The following is a 17,693-nucleotide window of genomic DNA, read 5'->3' on the forward strand; positions in this document are numbered from 1 at the left end:
CTTCTAGCTTGCTGATTATCCTCCCTTCAGCCCTAGAGTAGGTGACATTCAACTGACAGATGGGGAAAGACCAGGCAGGGAAGTGTTGCACATCTCTGTGGCCCCCATTTTATTGGTCAGGAATCAGTCACATGACTTCTAAGTGCAAGACTGAGTAGAAAATGTATTCTAGCTACACAACCAAGAGAAAAAGAAAATAAGTGTTGATTTCTGCTACACTTGAGGTTAAGAGTCAGGTTTTATGTCTTATCATGTCTTGTATAAAGTACTGGTTACCATTTTTAGTATCTTTTCCTCTTAACCTATTTTCAAATTTTATTTCTCAATTTTGTTGTCTTAAATTCTGTGTATCTGCTTAGTATCTTTTTTTGGGCAAAAGAATGGAAAGTGAATAAATGCAATAATCTCCAAAGGAGTTAAATAGTTTATGCAACATTTTTAATTGCAAAAGTTGATTTATTTTTATTTTTCAAAATATTTTCAGTCTTATTCTCTAATATGATAATAATTAATAATCAAAACTTACACTGACTACATGTGAATTATTATAAAAGCCAAAATATAACATTTAAAATATAAAAATAATTTTACTTCTTTTCATATACATAGATTTTGTCAAAGTAGTTTAAAATATAAATCTTAATAAAAATAATTTTCTATTTTTAAAAGAGAATAATTTTGTTTACATAGTTATTTCTAGCCTTGCTTTTAAGGTAATATTGAAAATAGAATGTGGTATTGTTTATGATAGTAGTTCAATAGCCTTCTTCCATTGAACTCTGTTTGTATGAGTTCAGTGAATCTACCTTTTGTCTGTAGACACATAATCTCTGGTGGAGCTAATGTAATTTACCTTCCATACAGATCTGCAAAAGGGATTTTTACAAGGTCTGTGATGGCAGCATGCTGTAGTGCAGGACTGAGGTTAACCTTGAGAGAGAGCCCACTATCCCAACTGCAATTTTCCCGTGAAAATCTTACAGTAAAGGAAATGAGAACTTAATTTAAAAATCAGATTTGGCTTTGGGTAGTAGAAACACTATGCAATATACCGATCAAAAATTAAGAAAAAAAATCATTGTTCCAAAAAATCCTTAAATAAACATAAAAGTCAGTTCCGTTCTTTAGCAAATTTTGACTCTAAAATCATTATTTCCACTGTAAAGTACTGTCTTTGTTGCTTGAGCTATTATTAGAAAATAAAGGCACAGGTTAAGTAGCTAGAACACAAGGAATAGATGGAAAATGTGGCATTTCTTTTAGAAGCACTTCCAACTAAAATTTTACATCATTTGTGTATTTGTCAAATATACTGAAGAAATACTGAAAAGAAATCCTAAATTTAATTCTTCAATCTTTCCACAATAATGTATATATATGTAATTAAGGGGAAGACTGGTGATATGTCTTTGGTGTGAGTCAACATCTTGAGTATGTGTGACGTAAAACCTGAATCCCTGAAGCACATCAGGCTTTCCTGTTCCTCCCCAGCCACAACATTCCTTTTCTTCCTGCCTTTCATCCTTTTCTGGCATGACAAATATAGATGTGAGTAAGGAAATCATCTATAGAGTTTTTAGGAACAAGCACTTCAAGCTGTTTTCCAGAACAACAAAAATTTTTTTTCATATGCAGTTTTTTTATACCCTAGTAGTTTCTCAAGTTCAAATTAATAACTTATTAGTATTCTCTAATTTTTTTTTGTTCATGCCAGAAACTTATTCTCAAGGATGCTTTAAAGAATACTTAAGCAGTTTTCCTCCAGACATCTGATATGAATTTGCCATTGATTAATTTTTAATTGGTAGTTGACAAGGGGTGTTATACTATGAAACTTTCATCTGGTCATCTATATGCAGCTATATATCAATATTGAAGTATAAGAGTCCTCATCCTGCCAGTTAAGTGAAAGACTGAAGTCGCACAATGGAAAGATGGCACTTAATCTTTCATGTGGACATTTATAGTCTTGTGAATTAACTGGGGTGAATATGACCTTCCTGTTGTAATTTCTTCCTGCACAGTGCTGAGCCAACTTCTGCTTCCCATGTTAGCCGACATGTGTTCAGTAGTTCCAGACTGCTGTCCATTTGAGCCTGAGAAAACAATAATTAGAAGAGAAATTATCTGCTTTAAAAATATGTCATAATAAAATCAAATACTAAAGATATTTGGAATTTTTTAATATCTAAGACCATAACTATGCTTTTTTAGGCATTAGTTATAGCTCTTTATTGAATTTGCCAGTCTGTCACATCCGAAAAAATATTGTCATACCTTTCCTGAAACCTGTAAGTTATGGTTGCTACACTCCTTCTAACAAAAACAGTGAATATTTAAAAAAAAATTCTTGTTCTTCATAAAACGATACAGGAAACATACAGGGTAGGGCAAAAGTAGGTTTACAGTTGTTTGTATGGAAAATAATACAATAATTAAAAATAATAATTCAAGAAGAAACTCTGTTTCATGGACTCACAACTGTAAACCTACTTTTGTCCCACCCTGTGTATTGAGGTCCCAGTTATCTGCATTACTTACGTGCAAGGAATAACGATAGCATAGAAGAGAGAGTGGTTAACTGAATATGAGGATTCAGGGTAGACTTCTGAGAGAAAACTACATGGGAATTAGATTTTGATGGAAATAGAAGACTGTAGCTGGAAAAAGAGAAATGGCATTCCAAGAATAGGGAATATTTGTGCAAAGGTACTGGTAGCATGAATCAGCAGGTTATGTTCTAGAGTTGTAGTTGTATTGTATTGTTAGGCAGGCTAATGAGGATGGAGATTAAGATATGGTTAAATGATGGTCCTAATTTTGTCAGGATTGTACCAGTTCGTGTCTGTTTTCCTGGCATAATCATTAATTATTGTGAGCTCTCTTTCACTTTAAAAATCGTCCTGATTGGGATGGTAAATTACACCTCTTGAGGGTAGGGGGCTTTTGTAAACTATGTAGTGCTATTTCTTCTGCCCCTTGGCACTGTCAGCACTGCCTCATGTTTTCTACAAATGTTATAGTCTTCCAGTCTCTAGGAAGAAGGAAAATTTGGTAGAGGTCAGATCATAAAGGGTTTTATATATCATGCTAAGAATAAACTTGACAGTCTAAGTGAGGGGTCCAATGAAGGATGTCAAGCAGAGAAACATATATGTTCATAGTTTTATTTTGCAAAAAGCACCATGATGGTAAAATGCAAAATATTTGGAGGAGACCAAAAAATGGAAGTAGGCCCATTTGAAAGCCAGCACCAATGACCAGTCATGTGCGTGAAGGCATTGTAGGTCATGTAACTTTATAAGCTGCCAGAGGACTTCAGGTGACTTCAGCTGCCTAAGTGACCCAGGTCAGTACAATAGGACAGCTGCCCAACTGAGCACAGCCCATATAGAAAAGCCCCAGCATCATGAGAAGATGAAATGGTGGCTGTTTTAAGGTACTAAGTTTTAAGTAGGTTATTATACAGAAATAAATAACTGAGACATCAGTCTTATTAGAAAATCTAATAAAATAAGGTATCAAAAAGTTGCAAGAGAAAAACTAGATGACCTTATGGATAAAAAGCAAAAAATAAATTTACTTATGAAGTTGTATATTTACTCATGAATCAAAACTCTTAGAAAATTTTAAATAGGAGAACACTTTCTAACCCATGAGAGAATTCTTTTCCGAATATCAACCAGTTTCATGCTTAATGATAAAACACTACAGAATTTCTCATTAAAATCATGTGCAAGACAAATAGACCTACTATCAAATATCATTATTTAATATTTTCCTGTAAGTTCTAGACAATGCAATAATATATTAATCAGATATATGAAGCTTATATTGGAAATGAGTAAATAAATGATCATTTTAGATCTGATTGACTATCCAGAATTTTAAAGTAGTATATGGGGAATAAACAAAATTTTAAAAATTTACAAGTTCATAAAACCGGCTAAGTGCAATATAAATTGTAATAAAACATATTAAGCAAGAATAAATAAGAACATTTAATTGAAAATAATCTAAATTACCATCATAAGACAAAATAAAACTGAAAATTATCAAAAGAAATCACCTATGAATTATCTAACCAAAATTAATATAAGAAAGCTACAAAGTTTTCCTAGAAATATTTTAAAGGACATTAGCATATGGAGTTGTATATCATAGAACTAGATAGGAGGACTAACCATGATAAATATATTCCTTCTTCTCAACTTAAATCAAAACTTATTTTATTATTATTGCTTGTATTTAATACAGTATAGGAGGTATTAAAAATGTGATTATAAAGAAAAGTGCTGGCATATGTTATCTCAGATACTACAGGAGAAGAAAGCTAGAATAATTGCAATTATGAGAACATGTAAAAATATAGATAAACTGAAGAATGGAGCAGAAGAGATACCAAGGAAACAAACCCTAGGACATGTGTCAGTTAGTGTTTTAAACCAAATATAAGGTCACAAATACTGTAATGAATCAAAATGTTTTCTGTTAAAAAAGAGTCTTCATAAAGTCTTCATGCAGACATCAAAATAAACAGTAATTGTAGTAAAGAGATAAATATTTAAAATTAAACCTAGGTAAGTATTTAATTTAGCATGATAAATAATTTTCTGAATAAATTATAGGACTTTAAAGGTAAAGAATTAGCTATATTTGACTACAGAAAAAACTTAAAAATTCTGTATGTATTCAAAAACAACCATAATGAAGAAATAGTTCAGTTTTAGAGAAAAAGTTAAATGCTTTATATATGTAGTTATAAAGAAAAAATTAGTTTGAGCTCAAAGGAAAATTTTAAAATTTGTATGCCTTAAGAAGTATAAAATATGAAAATCAAAGGGGAAAAATAGCTAAAACAAATGTTACTATCCTTAATATATAAATAGCTATAATAAATCACTAAGAAACTTTTAGATAGAAAAATAAAGCCAAATTATTTAAACAAGCAATTTACAAAAGAAAAACTACAATGTTGAGTAACATGAAAACGTTTTCAACCTTACCAATGATTACATAAATAAAAATTAGAGAAATGCCATTTACCTCTTACCAGATTATTAATTTTAAAAAAAACTGCAATAATATCCAAGTGAGTGCTGGCATATTCAGGGGTGATAACCAAATATTTACAACTAGCACAGCATGGCACTGGCCAATCATAATAGACATCCAACCAATCAGCTCTCTTCTGATTGGAACATAAACTCTTACAAACTTTCTTTTTAATCAGTATGTCAAAATAGATCATATCCTTTGACACAGAAGATCCTCAATGTATATATTAAATATTTTGGATAAATTTCCAAATTGCTTTCCAGATAAGTTTTTATCAAGTTACACTTTTATCAGCAGTTAATGAGAATCTGCTCTCTTACATCATAAACAATGCTGAGTATTTTAGTTATTCTAAATTCTTTGCCAATAGGATAGGTGAAAATACTATTTGATTATTGGTTTTATTTGCACTTCTTTGGCTATTAATATAATTGGCTGTTTGTATTTCTTTCATGTAGACTAACTGTTCTTGTCCTGTTACATTTTTTATGGAACATATTTGAATGGTTAGTGTATGAGTAGAAGAAAATAGATTTAAATAATTTTTCTTTAATTTACATGGTCATACCAATTACTTTTTATGATAGAAACTAGTCTTTTTTAGAACACAGTGTTCTGAATGAAAAACAAGAATGAAAGAACATACTTTGTGGCATTTTGGTAAAAAACAAATCACTAAATTTAAAAGATCATGCATTACAACAGAAAGGGGTGGATATTGGCTGATGTGTTAGTGTCATAGTTGCACGTAGTGTCTCATGCATTGCTTCACTTTTTCTCTAGCCCCTGCCAGTATGGGACCACCCAAGCTCCTGAATGCAGCTCTTTCTCTAAGACCTTAAAAGTAAAGCCGAAATTGCAGGGTAGAAAGGTCTTTACTTTGCTGTTTGAGGCATGAATAATCTCTCTGCCACTCAAGTTACCATGTGGAATGGCATTTTGGGTAGTTTGGAAATGGTTCTATACTTGTATCATAAAAAGACCCAGACATTTTTTTGTGTACTCCATGAAGGCAGAGAGAAAATAAGGAAAAGACTCAGGGTTTGATATAGAAATCTCATCCAAGTTGATTGAGGTTTGGGGTTTCCTGAGTTGTTGTCATGTCTGGGGGAACCTTGCAAATAGGTTGGTAATGAGGCATTTTGAGGACTACTGAATTGGAAAATGGATCAAGTTGTCTTGGGTGTGTGGCATCCCATCTGCTTTTATATTCCATCTTGTATTTAAAGGATAAACCTGGTACTGTGGAGTTATTGACATTTAGGTTTACTATTGGTTCTCATAGAAGAGAGTCTAGGAGAAATTTTAGAGCCACATTTTGATCATGAAAAATAAGGTAATTATTACAATTCCTTGAGGAGAATCAACTTATTGACTGAGTTGTGCCCACAAGGTTTTCATTTGTCTGATTTCTTGTTTGCCAATGACTGGTGTTTTGGAATGCTTGAAAACAAAGTATTCATAACAATAAAAGGCAGCTCTATGTTGTAGTAGAAAGAGATGTCAAATAGGCATCAGAAACAAAGAACATATATGAAGGACCCATGTACATAAACAAAGATGTGTGGATTGACTATGGAAGTGGGGGAGAACTAGGTGGAAGGGAAAAAGGGGGGGAAATTGGGACAAATATAATAGGATAAACAATAAAATACTTAAAAAATGAAACTGGCTTGCATTCTCTGCAGTCTGGAGGCAGTTACTTATCTTCTCCAGATCAATCTGTTTCTTTACAAAGAAAGGTACATTACCTATCATGTATAACTCAAAGGACTATGATCAGAATCAGATGAAAGACTAAATATTAAAGTACTTGGAAATATAAAATATTATATGAATGCAACATGTTATTATCAACTAATAAATACCATGCTATGAGTTCCATTGAACTTTATAAATATTTCTTGAATGAATGACCATTTTGACAAAAGTTGTGGGAGATATCAAAAGACCATATGTTTCCTATAATTATTGAGAAGATGAAATCACATGAAAATATTTACATACTTTTAGCTTGTGTGTGTATATAAATTATGTGTTTTCTTTGTTGGATTATTTTATATATTATTTACTCATAATAAAAATATTTGCTACTTTATGGTTCCTAAAACATTTATAGTTTTAACTATTCTTTCTTTTAGTATATTTTATTGATTATGTTGTTACAGATTCACAATTTTTCTCCCCTTTGCTCCCCTCTACCCAGTACCGCCCTCCCCTCCAGCAGTCCCACCTTCCTTAGTTCATGTCCATGGGTCGTGCATATAACTTCTTTGTCTTCACCCTTTTCTATATTATTCATAACTTCCCTATGTCTATTTTGTACCAACCTATTATGCTTCTTAATCCCTGCACCATTTCCTCATTTCTCCCCCTTCCCCCTCCCAGCTGATAACTCTCCAAATGATCCCCAGACCTATGATTCTGTTCCTATTCTGGTTTGCTTAGTGGGGTTTGTTTTTATTTTTTAGATTCAGTTGTTGATAGTTGTGAGTTTGTTGTCATTTTAATGTTCATAGTTTTGATCTTCTTTTTCTTAACTAAGTCCCTTCGACATTTCATATAATAATAGCTTGATGATGATGAATTCCTTAAGATTTACCTTGTCTGGGAAGCATTTTATCTTTTCTTCCATTCTAAATGATAGCTTTCCTGGATAGAATAATCTTGGCTGTAAGTCCTTGCTTTTCATCACCTTGAATACTTCTTGCCAGTCCATTGTCTGCAAAGTTTCTTTTGAGAAATCAGTTGAAAGTCTTATAGGCACCCCTTTGTAGATAACTGCTTTTCTTTTGCTGCTTTTAAGATTCTCTTTTTATCTTGAACCTTTAGGTCTAGCTTGTTTGGGATTCTCTGTGTCTCCTGGACTTGTATGCCTATTTCCTTCACCAAATTTGGGTAGTTTTCCTTCATTATTTTCTCACATAAGTTTTCAATTTCTTGCTCTTCCTCTTCTTCTTCTGGCACCCCTATGGTTCAGATGTTAGCATGCTTAAAGTTGTCCCAGAGATTCCTAAGCCTCTCCTCATTTTTTTCAATTCCTGTTTTCTCATTCTGTAGTGGTTGACTGTTTTTTTTTTTCTTCCTTATGTTCCAAATCATTGACTTGAACCTCGGTCTCCTTCCCTTCACTGCTGATTTTGTGTGGACTTTCCTTCATTTCATTTAGCACAGCCTTCACTTTTTCCCTTATGCATTTGGTATAATTAAGGATATCTGTCAGATCTGTGAGCACCTTTATCACCAGCATTTTGAACTCTATGTCTGTTAGGTTGGCTATCTCCTTGCTACTTAGTTCTCCCACTGGAACGTTAACCCATTCCCCCACTTTTGGGCCATATTTTCCTGTCTCCTCAACTTCACAGGCTCCCGTGTTTGTTTGCCTCTGTGTCTTAGGTGGAGCTGTTGCACCTGGTACCTTGTAAGGGGTAGAGCCTTAGGTATTCATCAGTACAGGGTGACTGGTTTCATCACGTTGTGGAGCTGTATGTGGGGGAGGGGTCTGAGAAGGAACAATGCTGCTTGCTCAGCACTCACCCCTTTTCCAAGCATTTCTCCCACTTTTGTATAGGACTGGCACTTCTCTACCTGTTGCCCTGGCTGTCGTTCCCAGAGTGGGTAGGTCTGCAGACATTCTAGGACAGTGGGGGCCCTTTAAACAAGCGGACTCTGCTGAGAGACTGCCAGTTTCTCCCTCCTCCCCAACGCCCACTGGTTTGCACAGTCAGAAGCAATGAGGCTTTATTTTTCCCGGCACTGGGACCATGAGCTGTGTGGTCTGGTCGAGTGCTGGAAATGCTCCCCAGGTGTCCCTTCCTACTTTTTAAAATGTGTTACTGCACTTTCTGCAGCCTGCTGCTGCTGCCACTGCTGCCACCACCACACCACATCTCTGTCCTGGCTCCGCCCCTCCTACCTGTTTGGATGAGTAGTTCTTCTTTATATCTTTGTTTGTTGGACTTCCATGAAGCTGGATTTTCTGGAACTTCTGGTTGTCTCTAGTTTTGAGGTAGTTGTATTTCTTCTTAGTTGTGGAGGGAGATGCAGCAAGTCTGTCTAGGCCTCCTTCTTGGCCAGAAGTCTTAACTACTCTTAAGATAACAAAACCACTGATTTAAATTCAGTTAATGCTTATAATAATCTATTATATTTTCCTAATGTAAAAAAAATTAAGTTGAAAATAAAGTATACCAATATATTTACCTCAGTATAGGTATATGTATTTCTACATCTATATACACTTGTACAGAAGTTGAATTGCCGAATATGGCAATAAATCTAAATAACTGGTATAAGAATATATTTTTTAGTTTTAAAACTGTGGCCATAAAACATTGGTCTTAATGTTGCTGTCTTATTCAGTGTTCCATTTGAACATCACTAGCCATCAGAGATGTAAATTAAAACCACAATGAGATACCACCTCACACCAGTCAGAATGGCCATCATCAACAAATGAACAAATAACAAGTGCCGGCAAGGATGTGGACAAAAGGGACCCCTACTGCACTGTTGGTGGGGATGCAGACTGGGGCAGCCACTGTGGAAAACAGTGTGGCATGTCCTCAAAAAACTAAAAATGGAACTGCCTTTTGATCCAGTGATTCCACTGCTGGGATTATATCCAAAGAATTCTGAAACACCAATTCAAAAGAACTTATGCACCCCTATGTTCATTGCAGCACTGTTTACAATAGCTAAGTGCTGGAAACAACCTAAGTGCCCATCTGTAGATGAGTGGATCAAAAAACTATGGTACATTTACACAATGGAATTCTATGCAGGGGAAAAAAAGAAGGAACTCCTACCACTTGTGACAGCATGGATAGAAATGGAAAGTCTTATTGTGTTAAGTGAAATCAGCCAGGCAATGAAAACCAAATATCATATGATATCACCTAATACAGGAAACTAATGAACAACACAAACAAATGAGCAAAATTGAACTAGAGGCATGTAAACGAGGAACAGATTAACAGTTACAAAGGGGGAGGGAGAGAAGGAGGCTAAATAGGGGAAGGGTCTAGTCAAAGAACTAGTATAAATGACCCATGGACATGGACAATGGAGTGGAGATTGACTGTGGGAGAAGGGGTGGGCTGGGTGAAGAGTGGGGAGCAATGGGGGAAAAAGTGGGACATCTGTAATAGAAAAGCAATAAATAAACAAATAAATAAATAGATAATAAATAAAAGCAAAAATTTTTTTTCTACTTTCCTCCCCTTAAAATTCAAGAACCTTAAAACTACCACTCCTTTGAAAAATAAAAAAAAACCTTGAACCTGGCCAGCATGGCAAAGAGAGACTTAAGAGAGACTCCTTTAATTATCTGAGGGCTTCCTAATTTTCTGTTCCAAGGTTTGGTAACCACCTGTGTTTCAGCAATTTTGTGGAAAAATTGCCTAGGATTTGGACTTTAGTATGTGTCAAAGCTATAAAGTATGAATTTATATTAGAATTTATAAAAATGTCTATCTATATAGATATAAGTTTATCTCTGTTAATTGACTAAGATAATGACAGAGCAGGGTCATTAAATATGTTAAGCATTATTTGGGAGGCTAAGAGAGTGTCTGAGAGGTGTTGGGTACCAAGAAGGTGGATGGAGTTCAATATTTTAAATTTTATCACTTTAGATATCTAACTACCATAAATGAGCAAACGCAAGCCATCTCAAGGCCAAACACTCTCGTAAATTATCTCATGCTGTTCTCCAAGAAACATATCCACTAATCTGTTCATCTTTCTCAGAATCCAGGAAAATAATTTGCATTTGAACAATCAAATATGGAGGACTTTTTTGTTTCACCCTGAAAAAGAATATGAGCATGAGATCAAAGTTGGAAAATGCATTCTGACCTGCTTCCTGTCTCCTCTGTGTCTCCAGGCAAATAATGTTGGAGAATAAATAGTCTTTCAGGTAACTTAGGCACCTGTGCCATTTTTTTTCCCCTGGTAACTGTGTCTTTTCCCCTATGTTTCAAACATCTTTGTATGAGCTTTATGTGCTCTCTCATCTGATCATCCCAGCAAGCCTATACCATAGCCATTTTACAGATGAATAAATTAAAGCCTACAGTTAAGTGATTTAGGGAAAGCCATACAGCCTATAAATGGTGGTACTAGAGTTCCAACCTAGGTTCTCTGGTTATAGGGCCATGCTTTTAACCTTCAAGAAAATGATCAGTATCCAAATCAGAGGGTTTTTTTATAAAAAAAAAAATAGTGCATACTCCTGCTCTTAAACAAATTCATGGCCTTGTTCTTTAGGTACACCAGATGTAAATATGACTCAGGGCCAATCAATTCCTCTATAGAAAAGTTCAATTCAATTTATTTAATTGCATAATTTGATTCTTATGTTTGACAGAACACTGTCCTCCCAAGCATGGCCAACTAATACTTCCTGGAACCTATGACTATGTTAGGCTATGCGACAAAAGGGAATAAAAGTTGCAGATGAAATTAAGGGTGCTAATTACCTGATATTAAAATAGAGATATTATTTTTGGATTATCCATGTGGACCCAAAGTTATCACAAGGGTCCCTAAAAATGGAAGAGGAAGACAGAAAAGGCGGTTAGGTTGGTGTGATGTGAGAATAACTTTACACTCTAATGCTGACTTTGAAGATGGAAGGAGATGGCCACAAACCAAGGAATATAAGCTAGAAAAGACAAACAGAATTTCCTCTGGAGCCAACAGAAGGAACTTGGCTTTATCAACACCTTGATTTGAGCCCAGTGAAACCCATTTTAGACTTCTCACCTCTGGAGGTATAAGAAAATAAAGTTTTGTTGTTTGAAGCCACTAAGATTATAACAATTTGTTACATCAGCAATTGAAAACTAATGCAATTTAAAAAACAAACCCTAAAGTATTTTCATTAATGAGATTTGTCTAAAAGAAAGCACCCACTTTCAATTTCTGAAAGGGAATGCTTTCAGAAGCCCCATCCAAACTTCAACGTTAGACTGTCTTGTCTTAATTTTGGTCTCACAGCTCTCTCTTGAACCTTAACATACCTTTTAATCAAACAGAAAGTTCAAGTTTAGACTGATTACCTGTGATCTCATTTCATCTTAATCTAATCTTAGTCTTTTCTCCTTATCAATTAGTAATAGTACAGAGGGTCTCTCTTAACAATGGGCTTCCAAAAGCCAAGATTTTTTCTATTGGGAATAAGGACTAATTGGGTATAATAACTAGGAAAAATTGGCTATCCTCATTGTTGATATTATTCCATTGGAAATTTATCATATACATCGTGACCATCATTGTTCCACTAAAATCATTACATTCTGGCTGAGCTCAATATACTGAAATCAAAGGTTATAATTAATTTATGGTCTTAAGACTATATACACATGATTAAAATATGAAAATTATAATTACAAATGTCTCAGTAATTCATGTCAGCTACAGAAGTATAATAATAAACAATTTCACAAAGTTATTGTATTTAAATCAGTATTATAATGGTATATAGGAGAGGTCTGCAAAATACTGCTCATGGAACAAAATCTGGCATCCCACATGATGTTGAAATAAAGTTTTATTGAAACACAGCCACATTCGTTTACATATTCTCTATAGCTGCTTTCATACAGTAGTAGCAGAGTTAAGTCATTGTGACAGAGATTGTATATCTAACAAAGCCTAACATAGTTACAATCTGACCCTTTAAAGAAAAAGTTTTCAGACTCTTGCAATATAAACATAACAATTTCATAGATACTCTCTTGTTTTAAATCTTAAAAGTTTTAGTTATAATTTAGAGAGTAAATGAAGCTAATTCTTTCAACTTTCGATCTTAAAACTTACTTAAAATTACACAAATAACAAAAAATTTAGAAATGCAAGATATTGATTGTGGGCAACCACTCCTCATGGTTTAAGAAATTGTAGACCCGGCCTGAGCATGATGAGCCACCAAGTGTCCTGGCCACGCTTGTCTCTAAGTCTCAACATAAGGCTGTGTGCGGAATATAACTGTCAACCACTCAGAGGGTTGCCATGGAAATTAGATCAAAGAGCGGTTGTTAAGCTCATTGTGCTTTAAAACTTGCTCTGCTTTCCTTATCAGTAATGTAGTGTAAGCTATCTTTAGCAGGGAGTATATGGAACCCTGCACCTGGTCTGAATGTTTTTAGACCTTGACTCCAATCAGTCAGTGTGATTCCCAAATTAGTGTATGCTATCTATTATAGTTAAATGCCTGAATACAATAGACAATTTATGAATTTTAACCTTGTATCTCTTGTATGTATCCTCCTCAATAAAAGACATGAGGGATGAAGGTTTGGCTGCTGGTCTCCACTAGAGAGGCAGTCACCTTCCTTCCCCCAGACATAACAAAGTGTGCTGGGTAAAATTTTGTTCTGCCGTGGTCACAAAGCCTCTGCTGGACAGAGCAACTTCCAACCGAGCCTAGGGTGTGTGTGGCACCTCCGCCATAATTGACCAATGGTTTCCCAGTTTTTATGAGGAATCAACCTAACCTGTCCTTACTCAGTTCCTTTGATTTTATGTGTTCACTAATACTTTTCCTTAAATTTTATATTTGTTAGGTTAAGCCAATTTAGTATTATGGCTGTCAAAAAAACTAATTGATCTATTCTGTCTTGTTTTAATAAATCATGTTTTAAAATGTTGAAAATTTCTAATGATAAGTTAAAAAACACACAGAACTATATAAAGCCCAAATTTATTCTGCATATATTTTGAAATATTGCACTCATAATATCTAATATTGAAATGTATATAGATTATAAAATATGTCAAATATAACAAAATCTTACCATGATCACCCTTTGGTATTGGAGTTCACAGAACATATTTATTTCTTCTTTATAATTTTTTTTTATTTTCAGAAACTTACTGCATTTCTGTACTGTACATGTATAGTTTAAAAGTGTAATTTGAAAAATAATTCAGATGAATTATAGTGTCATCATGGGGCTTTCCTGTGTCAGGTACTGTTGCAGGTGAATTTCCATTCTTATGATTAATAACGACCATATGTAACAGATGTTTTAAACCTGTCTAGATGAGAAATAATTAATTTTCTTAATATCACAGAATATAAACAGTTGAATGGAACTGAAAGCCAAGTACTCTAAAACTTATGTTCTTTCCATTAAACCATTGTGCTTAATAAGTGAATGAGATTAGAGCTATAAATGATTCTGTTACTACTTTAATTGTACAGCTTGATTTTTTTTTGTTTTACATGCCTATGTCATACCATAAATTTCACATTATGTAATTCTTGCTGACCATGTGTTGATAAATTGCCTGGATGTTAATTTATTTATATCTTACAGGAAGATAAATTATATGGTTACCAAATTTTTAGAAGTTATTCTTATTGTCAGTATACACAGTTGTTTAGGAAGCCATTAGTCCTTCAGCTGTCATTGGCCTTCATTATATTACTGGAGTGTACCTGGGTACAATTTCTACCTAAGAGGCATGGTGACCCAAATGCATTTGCTTTTTAAGGCCAAAAAAAAACAAAAAGGGAAACATGGAGGTATTGTCATAGATAAAAGTGTTGAGCTTGGGTTTTTTTTTTTTTTTTTTTTTTGTTTGGATGAATGCTTTGAAAATGACACATTCCTTAAAATTCTGCAAAAAAATAAATCTCACTTTAAAATGCTGAATTATGTTTATAAGCCAAGAGACAGAAAGTGTTATGTTCAACAGCGCAACCTCTTGGTGACCCATAGCTAGCTCTGGACCAGGGCTGCACATTTAACACAGGGAAGAAATTTCTCGTTGGACACCTCACTTGTCAGCATGGAATGTTCCTGAGGATCATATACCAGATGTGTTGAATAACTATTACACAGAAACATTATTGAAAAGAATATTATGAAACTTTCTGAACTTTTTTCCCAGAGGAAAAAAGAATGCTAAAATTATTGTGATAAATATATTTTGAAGTATATTACAGTTACATTAGAAATCAATAGCCTTATTAAGTTCACAGTTTAATAATAGGTACAAATGAATTGGGGCCATGTGCCTACTTCTGGCCAATTAAATACAATTGGCATTGTAGCTGGCCTCTAAAATTGTACCTTGATACTCTTCTGGCTCTTTTTCTTTCCTCATCTCTTGGCCAGACTCAGAGAAGTACTTGGATAGCTGCCATATATGTGGAAGGAGCCTGGGTCCCTGAACCATCTAATTGGCAACCTGCCAGATAATTAATTGACATGAATGAGAAATAAACTTGATTGTGTTAATAAACATATACTCATAATTTTAAAAACATATTATTTATAATCAGTATAGAACTCTACAAATGTCATAAGAAAATAAGTTTCCTGCAGTCTTGAATAAATAAGAAAATCCATCTTCAGTGAATATAAGTCAGGAGAGGCATTCTTTTCTAGGAAGCATTGCCTGACAACTCAGACTTGATTAGAGCCTCTCATTTGACCCTATGGAAAGCCCACAAAACTTATAAGTCTGATCCCTATCTGTACAGTCAGCTCCCTACAGCAGGACTACCTCTTACTTATCTTTGAATTCCTAGTACTTGCTTAGTGCCAGGGACTTAGAAGTGTTTCAGTAAATGTCTCTTTAAGAAGTAAGGTATGAAAAGGAGAAACACTTCAAGGTTAGAGAAAACAGTAGAAATGAAACTTGTTGGATAATAGAATTTTGATGGGTGAAGATTGTGACAAAGAGAATGTTCCAAGCATGAGTAGAGGGTAAGCAGTGCTGTCTGACATGGGAAAGGCTTGAGGTCTCTAAATATGATGAGATAGAGGCCTTTGTCATTTTATTATGATATAAAAATTCACACTCTCATGATTACTAGTAGGATGAGTGCAAGCCTTGATCTACTTGCGTTTGCCCCCATCTTTAATGTGTGTGTGGCTGTGTGCATATATAAATTTACATGGTAAGCGCAGAGAACATGGAAACATTCTAGAATATAAAACCATGTAAAAGTTAATTTCAAAATAACAATGACATCTGTTTGTAGAAAACAAAGTTGGTGAACATAAAGTATAATGATATTGTAGATATCAAAATAATTTAACAATAAGATTAGCATTTTGTTAAATTAAGTAGCTTGCTTTTTCTACTAATAAATCATGTCATCACTTATTTGTTCAAAGTACATTCACTTATTAAGTATATATTATGAGTTAAGCACTGTTCTGAGTGCTAGTTATGCATTGAGAATAAAATAAGCATCATCTCTGCCCTATTTTGAGATTATAGTATGTAAGTAAACAAATAGTGTAAAATGATAGATCATGACAAGTACTATGAGAAAAAGCTACAGAATACAGGATATAAAAATAATTGTGGGACCTACTTGGAGAGAATCAGTAGGAAGTCCTTTCCATCAGGGACATTTAACCTACAACATGTGAGGTCAGAACCAAGTGTGTAGAATGGATAGGCATTTACTAAGCAGACTTGCTCACAGATGTCATTTATTCCAGATAATAATGAGAGTATCGATTCTTCCTTCCTTCCCAAATACTTAGGGTGTGGCTATACTATGTAAATCAATATGTTTAGTGTTTAAAATGATAGAAAAATGGGCCAGACACACTTTTATCTTCAATGGAGGGATTATAAATTTGAAATTATGACTGGCAAGGTATATTGGAGCCAGCTCCTGTGGATTTGTCAGAGCTGCTTGTTAAATATTCAGACATTTTGCAAGCTGACTGTTATACACATAGTGCCTTGAAATCAGCCACAGCCAGAGTATTCACACTACAATAATTGGCAATTACTGCAAATCAGGGTGCTTTTCTCCCCGGAGAGCTGGTGGTTAAGCATTTACGGATACTACTACACTGGTTATGAGCAAAACTGATTTAGAAGAGGAACTGGGACTGTTTCTTGACTTGAGGCTCTATTGTATTCCACTATCAACTTTTTAAATAGGATATAATTTTACAAAAATAAAGAAAGGATTTAGTTATATTTCTATCTTAATTTTGATAATGCAAAGTGCTCTCAGTAACATTCAGGGTTAGAAAATTGAGAGTGTAAATTTGGTAAGGTCACAGACAATAGGAATTATTCTCCACTCCATTCTCAAACATCCACTATACCTGTGACCTTTTCTCACCTGTGTTTGTTCTTCCTGGAACACTTTCTTCACCACAACCTCCATTCGTCCAATCAGGCTGTCTGTTTTCCAAGTAGGTTATACTCTCTCCCACCTTACAAGAAAAATTGTTCCTTTACCTCACATGATCATCCTTCAGCAGCTGCATTTCTTCCTTCCTCATTCTCATTAGAGTACTTTTCTCTCTGTCCCAAAGTTCTTATTTCATATCCTATTTTGAATCAGCTATAGGCAGCTTTTGTCTCCACCACTCCAAACAAGTGTTCTGTGAAGGGCATCAAATACAAAAGGTAATTTTCTGTCCTCATCTTCCTCAGCCTTGCAGGGGCATTTGACACAAATGGCAACACATCCTTCTTCAAAAACTGGCTTGGGGGAGGACATATTCTCCTCCTACCTCATCAGGCACTTCTGAGTCTCCTTGGCTGTACACTCATCCAGATCCCAGATCTCAATTTCAGCAGTTCCCCAGGGGTCAGTCATTGAAAATCATTCTTCTCTATTTCATTATACTGGTATCTAT

The 17,693-nt window shown here is 34.5% G+C and overlaps 1 long non-coding RNA gene across 5 annotated transcripts in view; it reads right to left on the minus strand.

Annotated features, from left to right (window-relative positions):
• Window positions 1-619: 619 nt before the first annotated feature.
• LOC150007322 (uncharacterized) overlaps window positions 620-17,693 on the minus strand; it is an 84,399-nt gene continuing 67,325 nt past the window's right edge. For 3 of the 5 annotated variants that reach the window (XR_016511807.1, XR_016511804.1, XR_016511808.1), the window contains exons 5-7: window positions 17,290-17,435; window positions 15,144-15,261; window positions 620-2,096 (exon numbers count right to left, since the gene is read on the minus strand). This is a non-coding gene — a long non-coding RNA (uncharacterized LOC150007322). Of the gene's footprint in view, window positions 2,097-8,974; window positions 9,150-15,143; window positions 15,262-17,170; window positions 17,265-17,289; window positions 17,436-17,693 lie in introns of all 5 variants that reach the window. The other 2 variants (XR_016511806.1, XR_016511805.1) reach the window with 2 other exon arrangements.

Source organism: Furipterus horrens, unplaced genomic scaffold (assembly GCF_987537825.1).
Source record: "Furipterus horrens unplaced genomic scaffold, mFurHor1.1.pri manual_scaffold_6, whole genome shotgun sequence".
Lineage (NCBI taxonomy): Eukaryota > Metazoa > Chordata > Mammalia > Chiroptera > Furipteridae > Furipterus > Furipterus horrens.